The sequence below is a fragment of the Chanodichthys erythropterus genome, chromosome 3 (genome assembly GCF_024489055.1).
Source record: "Chanodichthys erythropterus isolate Z2021 chromosome 3, ASM2448905v1, whole genome shotgun sequence".
NCBI classification, from domain to species: domain Eukaryota; kingdom Metazoa; phylum Chordata; class Actinopteri; order Cypriniformes; family Xenocyprididae; genus Chanodichthys; species Chanodichthys erythropterus.
Window position 1 is genome coordinate 6,108,945 of NC_090223.1, and position 9,261 is coordinate 6,118,205.

The 9,261-nt window shown below is 40.0% G+C and overlaps 1 pseudogene; it reads left to right on the top strand.

Annotated features, from left to right (window-relative positions):
- Window positions 1-1,984: 1,984 nt before the first annotated feature.
- On the top strand, window positions 1,985-8,328 carry LOC137008096 (uncharacterized; annotated as a pseudogene).
- Window positions 8,329-9,261: the final 933 nt, after the last annotated feature.

Genomic DNA, 9,261 nt, shown 5'->3' on the forward strand with positions numbered 1-9,261 from the left:
CTTTCCTTTAATGTGTTTTCTTGCTGTATAGTTTTTGTGTCAATGCATCTTTGAAAATAGCAATCATAAGTCAAATGTGTGTCAAATTGTCATTCAAAAATCTGATGCAAAGTTTTATTTTCTTTTTTGTTTTTGCATCAAATCAGATATAGTGTTTATCTGGTGTGCTGTCTGAAGGAGGGCTCTGATCTTGAACTTTGGCTTGAACCCAGAGTAATCCTCAGGTGGAGCATGCAATTGTGGTGCATTTAAGCCCGTAAGGCCTGTAAGTTCTCGGCCGCTCTTGCCACCAAAGCTTATAGTGCCTCCGGACAGGCTGCCTCCGCCTTGCATGCTATGGCCCTCCTGCAGGTACACCAGTCTGAAGCACCACAAGAGCTGCATGAAGGTAGTTCTGAACTCGGGTTGATGCAGGAACTGTGTACAGCGATGGACCTTGCCCTCAGGGTGATGAAAGTCACCATGTAGGCTCTTTATCAGACGAGGTCTGTCGAGCTGCCACAGGAAGGCGACACAGCCCATCTCAGCCAACTCTCAACTCTTTCTCCTGGAGGAGGACCAGGTGGAGAATCTTCAGTTTTGTTTTGCAAAAGAGTTTCTAATCAGTTTCCTTAATCTCTGGGTCACAAGAGGTGAGGTTTCACAGTGCTATGCTTCCTCACTCTCTCATCCTCCTCTTCTTTCACCACAATGCAGGAGTTTGCAGTTGGATGACATGATTCCTCCTCACGCATCTCCAGCTCCATCACAGTCACTGCCTCTACTCCAGGACGCTATGCCTCCCGGGTCGGACCCTTGCGTTCCACCTCGCTGCCCCCCAGGTGAAAAAAGAGTACATTTCTAGGTAGATGATCTACTCACACGCTTTAACCTCGCTCACGAGCAGATCCGTTTTCTCACTATAGACGCGTTCAGTTTTTCTGCTTGCAATTTCCATCTTGTAAATAGCGAATGCACCATGGCGTGAGAGCATGGTTTGGTTTGTTTCACGTTATCCCAGCTTCAAAACATACCAACTTACCTGAACTTCTGAAAACATTCAGAGATGAAGGAGAGTGAAATAGCCGGCTGTGACGTGGATGCTTGATCTTCTCTTGATCCCTTCTTCATGCGGGGAGTGCAGATCCATCTGAACTTGTTCTTCAGTCATATTAGTATAACTTCATCTAGTCCATGTCTAATTGCAGCGATGTGAGAAGCAATGCTAACTCAGTCACTTCCAAATCAGGCGGCTTATGATCAATACGGCGAATTTGCGTGTTCAAGAGGTGAAATCCATGTGGGGAACGAATCCCTCTCACAGCCGTATTCCTATAGGTAGACGTGAGTCACCTGACAGTCAGCTGATGAGAGCTTGACTGACGTGACCTGCCAGAACTGACGCTACACTTGATTTATCTGCTTTAAAACAACTGATATTTATAAAATGAGTTTATATTCAAACATAAAATGATGGGGGGTGCTGAATCTAAAATGCCCCTATATCCTGCTCTTTCCACTACACCAGTCTCCTCCACTATACTCATCTCTTCTCCTCTCCTCCTGCTTTACATCCTCCTCTCTCCTCATATGATCTCCCTCTATCTGTTCCACTCTTCCTTTCCTTATCATTTTTTTTTTTACAGATGAGTCATTGATAATGAATAGTCTTTCATTAACAAACCAATTTTATCACTAATAATTTAACGATTTTATTTCTAGATTTTAACTAGATTGTGCTCTTGAACATCAACCATGTGTTGATCTTCAGGGACTGTTCCTATTACTGTAGAAGTGTACTGTACATTACATTTAAACATCAGTGAAGAACAAATCAAAACTTCTCTATTATGCATTGGCATCGTGTCACTAAATGACAACTATATACCAGAACTACACTCAGTTCAGATCAGAGGAAGTTCTTTCTTTAGACACGACCAGCCCTTCCTGTCTGAAGAAAGAGCTGTAACTATATAATGAAGAGAAAGACTGACAGAAACAGAAAATGGCTGATCAGTGTGATCTGTGTCTGCTGGGACTGATCATTCTCTCTTCACTTCTCACAGGTAAAGAAATCTGGATTTTCTCTAAAGACATTTAGTGGAATTAGTCTGGAAAGAGTTGATTTGAACATGCTCAGTTTATTCTTGCACACATTCACGTTGTGATCTCAGAGTTGTGTATTGATACATACAGATCATACTGTATTATTCCTGATACTGGACATAGAGTCACTCAAACATCTGATGATCAACAATTATCTTCATATTCAGAGATTTCAACAGCTACATGATCAAGACAAACACTTTATTCTGGAGAGTGTGATGATTGTGTTCATGAGGGAAAATACTGTATTTGAATCATCTGCTTTTTATGCTGATATGGCTTATGTAAACAGAAATTCAGTGTAAAACAGTCCTCAATACCCAGTAGAATTAAAGGTTTGAGATAATAAATGAGTTTTTAACCGAGTTTTAACACTAGATATAGTTGGATCCGCTCTAACATGTGAGGGTAAAAGATCTCACAGTCTAGATGAAGCTACAGAGAAGATACGTCACTCCTGAGTTTAATCTAGAAACAATTAAAGCAGCTGATCAGAGGAACTAAGAGATCTAGTAGATGTCATCATCATGTCAGGGCAACAATTCAATAAACAAGATGATAAAATATAAATATTTTGCTAAAAATGGTTCCAGACAAAGCCATGCTGTGCGTATCTGCAGCAACACAGCGGTGTTTACTGAATTAATTTGCGTTTTTGAACGAATCTGGTGAGACAGAAGAGGCTTTAGCAACAGGAACACAGAGAGGGGTGGAAAGTGAAAGGGATGATCTAGGAACGCTGCAGACAGGCCCAAAACAGAAGAAGCTTAAACAGTATCCCTTTACCCAGTTTCTAACACAGCAGAGATCTTTTAGTAAGAACTGGCTAGATGAATTTCAGTGAGTATTCTTCCGTATCCAGAAATCCTGCATTCTGCTTTTCCTGTCGTCTCTTTGGGAAGCATCATTTTTGAAACAGCAAAGACACATTAGCAAGTGCAGGTTTTTCCAACTGGAAAAAGAGCAGGAACAGAGTAGCCTTCATAAGGCTTCCATGACATGCTGGAAGAGACACATGGAGATATTACAGAACAGCTTCATAAAGCCAGCGCAGGAGAAATAACTGAGAGACGTGAATACCTCCATCGTGTTGTTGCTCTGACGTCATTTCTGGGGAAGCAGGGGATTGTGTTCTGTGGACATGATGAACAGAGTCAAAATCAGGGAAACTTCCTTGAGTGCCTGAATCTTCTCACACAGTTTGACCCATTTCTACAGCAGCACAATGCTCCATCCCACAGCATGTTGGACAACCTCAGAAATCAGTTCATCACATGACTTCTTGTGTACATTGTACTACCCTTGGCTTGGCCGAATGATGCAAGAGATTGACGACCGTTTCTCAGGAGTAGGAGCAGATCTTATGAAGGGCATTCAAGCCTGCCATCCAGCATCAGACACTTTCTGGATGAAGAATCTCTCACGATTCTTGCCACACGTTACTAAATAGAGTTGCAGTCAGAGGAGCTCCTGGTGACAAAAACTTCTTGAACAGAAGGAAGGAGAAAGAAGTAATTCCTGACACAGTCAATGTGTTCAAGATACTAAATACTGACATGTTCCCACACTGAATTCAGTATTTCAAGTAGCACTGACAATCCCAGTTAGTTCCTTCAGTGCCTTGTATCGACTGCATACATGGTTAAGAAACACAATGAATCAAGACCGGCTTAACCACCTGCAGTGATGATGTCCATTGTGTAGCATATGCACATATATCAGGATAATCAATAAACTTTGGAGTTTTCAGAACGCTTTTAACCTGATGAACTGTGTTCGTTAATCACTAAATCGGCTCCGAACAGTCTGCTAAAGATGAGCCCACTTGACACCTTTGTTGCCCTCCGAGGAAACACAGGAGGCCCAATTTCCTTGCTCTTAGGACATCAAAGGGGCCCCTCATGTGGACTACGGGCCAGATCCACATTCCAGCACCCACACACACTGGCACACACAAAAACACACACACAGACACATACAGAAACACACAAACATACATTTTTAACTGTATATGTAAACTACAACTATGCTGAAATATATCCATCATGTATTTTAGGGCCTATGCATGTTTCCTAGTGTTTAAATGAGTGTATTTGTGCTAGTGTGCATTTTAATAGTGGAATTCTGTCTGTAAACCATAACTTCTTTTCTATGCCTTTCTGATCTGTCGAGTTTGATCCCTCCTTAAAGCTCCGGACTCGAGCTATTCACTGAGGTATGTCACATAGCTGACATATGCATTTTTCTATGTGTTTAATGATACTGTGAAGAACGCACTCGATCTCGAAATCAGATCTGATAGTCATTAAGTATGCAAATTCATCTAGGAGACCAAACCAAGGAACTTTGCCCGCCAAATAGTGCTGCGCATCTATTGGCCGCTACAATTCAGGAGGTGTGTTAGCTTGGGTTTCCATAAAAACAACGACACACACCTTCTCCTTTGTCTCCCGATTGTCTCACGAGCACCTCGTGCACGTCTCCCCGGACGCCTCAGGTGACCACGCGCTGCCATCGCGCTCATCTTCGGGACCACTTCTTTGGACTCTCTCTCTCTCTCTTCGGTTAAGTTACTTAAGTTTAAACCTCTTTTGAAAACCCCGCCGGAGAAACCCTCTCGGAAAGGACCAACCCAGCCAGGCGCATTGAAACTGCTACACACGGACTTGAACCAATAAGCAAGTATTATGATTTATCTGATTAACTGATTTCTGTGCTGGCTCTCTCAAAAAGGTTTAACTGTGTAATTTGCCATTCTTTGATCATCTTTCTTTTCCTATCTTTTCTTCATTTTCACTCTTGTGTATATATATGTGTATACTTCTGTATATATTTTAGACGTACAATCTCTGTAGTCGTAGCTGCATATATTAAACACTTAATTCATGCTCGATTGTTCTGTTTGTTCTTTCAACTGAAGACCAAGTCACTTTAACGTTTCGATCCTATATCCTTGCTCTATGTTTGGATGCTAGAATAGGAAGTCTTTCCTCGTGGCCAGAGGAAAGAAAAACCTTCCTTTTTATAACATTCTGAGGAGCTGCAGTTTGCTGGACAAACTAACAGTTTCTCTAAATAACTAGTAAACCAGAACTAATCATATATGTAATTGATTATAATTCGTTGTAATTAATTCACAATATATGTTTAATTCCCTGTTGGGTCGATATATGAATCATAATTTATTCATAAGGCTTTATGAATTATGATATTCATATTTCATCCATAAATTGATTAATAACTGTAGTAAATCGTTACAATTGAGAAGAAGAACCTAACTGATGTTGACCATGACAAGGTGATAGACAGATCTTCTACTACCACCGTCAAAGCAGTAAAGCACCATGTTCAGACAGAAACATGATGGAGGGAGGAGAAAGGCAGATAAAAAACACTAAAGTTTTATTTCTTATTAGTTACTTCATTAACAATAAACGAAGACCTTTATTTTCATAGCATTCATTACTATTGTATATATTTTTTTATCAACATACAATTGTTCATTTTCTATTTTTAGACCATATGGACTAATAGTAATTAATGTTGTAAAACGATAACTATTACACTAACTAATGTTAACAAAAACAATATTACTGTAAAGCATTACCACAAAAAGAAAATTCAAAGCAAATCAAAAAGAGAAATACTCAAAGTCGAGAGGTGAGCACACTAAAAGAGGAGAATAGTGTAAAAGAGGAAAAAGGAGAAATGAGTGGATAAGATGTATGGAGAAGAGAAAGGGAGGACATTAAAAAGAAATGGAAATGAGAAGAGGAATGAATTGAATGACTACAGGAATGACTAGACTGTGGCCAGTCAGGCTTGATTGAAAAAGAAAAGAAATGTGAGAGACAGAGAGAGAGAGGTGACACAACATCAGCAGAATATGAAGAAGATTTAACTGCTCTCAATAGCTATAGTAGTGCACATGTTGAACTTCACCTGTGCTTTTACTCTTGTTTGTAAATCATCTTGGGGTGTCTGATATTCTTACTGTGGAATGAATTATTTCATTTTTGTTGATGAGTATGATCACAGGCAGCTTCCTACAGTAAAAGCTGGTGTCGCTATTGTAGAGTTTAAACGTCTTCAGTGTTAATGATGATTGTGGATTAATGTTTTCACTTCAACTCGGTGTGACATTGTGACTCTCTATTTTAATAAGCAAGAAAGATTGACCCTGTTTAAAAATAAACCAATTTAAAAGAGTTTGTTTAAAGTTTTTCCTGTGTATTCTGAAACACATGGATTTCTCTGGGCTAAGCCCCGGATATCCACTCATCCTAGAACTGCCCCTGGTGTCCCAAACTTCCTCAAGTTCCTCAGTTAATGAGAGTGGAAGAGAGCGCTGTTTATTTATTCCCCGACCTTCAGTACTGAGACACAAACCTGCAACCTTCAGGTCCAACTCACTAACCATTAGGCCACAACTGCTCCTAATATAATATAATGATCAGTCAAATATACTGTGTTTCAGATACCACTGGATTGAATGATGATCATGTGTTCATCAGTTCTGGTGAAAATGTCCGTCTGCCCTGTAATAATGCTCTTTCTGACTGTTAATCAACTACATGGACCTACTATAACAGATTCAGACATTCAGAGAGAGTTAAACTGATTACTGAAGGGATAAAGAATAAAGACACAGAGAGACATGAGAGACTGAGTCTGGGGTCTGACTGCTCTCTGAACATCAAGAACATCACAGAAGAAGATTCTGGATTTTATATCTGCCAACAATGGACAGGTCCAGAAGGACAACAACAACAAGGAACTGATGCACGTGTTTATCTGCATGTTCTTCATGGTGAGTTTATGATTATGTGATCAATTTAAAAAGAGCAGATTCTCCCTTTAAACTCACATGATGATTGAAGAGTCTGTGATTTGTGTCTTGTGTTCAGTTTCAGTGTCTCCATCATCATCATCATCATCATCATCATCCTCACAGACTGAGATCAGTCCAGGTCGCTCTGTGACTCTCTCCTGTCAGTTGGATTCTTATGCTGGATCCCTCTGTGATTATTTGGTCAGTTCTAAAGGACTTCATCTGTTGTGGGTGAATCAGACTGGTGTTGATCTGAAGACAGACTCCAGATATCAGATATTATTCTCATCAGATCACTGTATCATCACTCTGACTACAACACTCCTGAATGAAGATGACAACAGAGAGTGGAGATGTCAGCTTACTCTCAGAAATCAACTCCAGACCTCAGTCAGATACACTGTCAAGTATTCAGGTGAGAAACAACTATTACTACTGTAAAATATGATGTTAATGTCCTCCAGATGAACATCTGAACATTCATCTTCTGATTCCAGTCAGCAGCTCAAACTCTGAGAAGAAATCAAGCCAAACTACAGCAGCAGCTCCTACACAAGGTTCATGATCACATGATCACTGTCACACATCATCAGTCTCTCACTTCACTGGTTCACACTGGCTTTAATTCATCCATCCTTTCATTTGTACAGAGAATCAGAAGTCATTAAATACTCCAAACTCTGAGAGGACAGCAGCTGCACAAACACCTGGATTTACTGAACAACAAGGTGTTTATTCATGACTTTCTTATTTCAGTGGTTCAATTACTGAGAAAGAGTGTATTTTGAAGACCTCAATCATTCACTTTCTCCACACAAACAGGAAGTCAGCTTGAAAGCTAATGTAAAGAGTACATATACTAGAGTAAATATACTCCTTCATATATGATGATGATGATGATGATGATGTTTCTATGTGTCATGATGTGTTGAAGTGAACTAACAGACGTGATCCACAGGTCCAGCTGACACAGCATCAGAAACTGAAGTCAGTGTGACTGCTGGATCATTATTCAGAGGTACGACACGTTCATTTCTACTGACAGCTTTACACCATTAAACTATCAGTCAGTCTGTAAATGCTTCATCAATAACTGTTCATAGTTGAATCCCCTTGACTTCAGTCATGTCCAGTTTCTCTTCTTCTTCTTCTTCCACACATGTTTCCTGCAGTGATTGTGAGTATTGTTGAGATGGCAGTGTTTGCTGCTCCTACTGTGATTCTTCTTCAGATCATCTGTGCAAGAAGAGCTGGTGAGTTTGAGCTTCACACAATCTGATGATTCACACTCATCTGATCTGGATCAATCATGGTAAAAACACATACGAGAGGTCAGTCAATGCTTTTATTTTGCAGGGAGGAAGGACTCGCAGCACCCAGAGGAAATAGAGATGCCTACAATATTACAATAAAATACTGCTGAGTTTGGAGATCATCTGAAACAAGATTTAAAACAGCAAAAACTCACAGAGGATTGTTCATTGTTTGATTTTCTTCTTCTCAGAAAACAGAGAAAAACTGAAGAAATAGTGACACCATCAATATCTGATTATTATAATTGTTTTAACAGCCAAGATTTATTTTCATTTATATGGATATTTGCATACAGTGTTCATTTTCTTGTGCTTCATATATAAACTGCTTTAAATATAATATTAAATACAGTAATGGACAGACTGTATAATCATCTCTCTGTTCTGTTCTGCCTCATGATCTGTTCATTCTTGTTTGTTTTTAGCATTTTGTTTTTTATTTTTGTGACAGTATGAATGAGGTAAGGCTGGTGATTGACGCTCATGAGCACCAATCAGCAGCGAGTGGGCACTATTTCAGGGCTGGTTGGTTGCAGCCTGGATGCGTCACGTCCGGATCCCCCCCCCCCCTTTTTCTGTTTTGTTTCAGCGGTTTCAGGTATGTGCTGTTAGCACGTAGCATTTTGCTAACTGTTTATTATTGCTTGTTGCACTAATAGCTTGCTTATTGTACACCAGCCTGTCTTTTCATCGGTTTGTGTGTTTCTCCGGATGCTGTTTTGGATGCGATTACTGCCCTCCTTTCAGGTATGAGGAAGTTTTATTGTAAGCTAGGTCTCGTTTCACTGAGGGGCGGGTGGTTTGATTAATGTGCAGTCCCTGTACTTCAGTTTTACCAGCGGGTTATTTGAAGGCTGTGTATCCTGAGCAGTGAACTGATTGTAAAACTCGTCTATCCGCATTTGGTAAGTTTTGTTGGGTTTACGGGGGGGAATTTCGGTGTGTGATTGTGCAATTAATAGTAACCCTGTTTTGTGTTTGTATCATTCACGCATGCTATAGGATTCTCCCTTTCGTCCTGGGCGATTATTA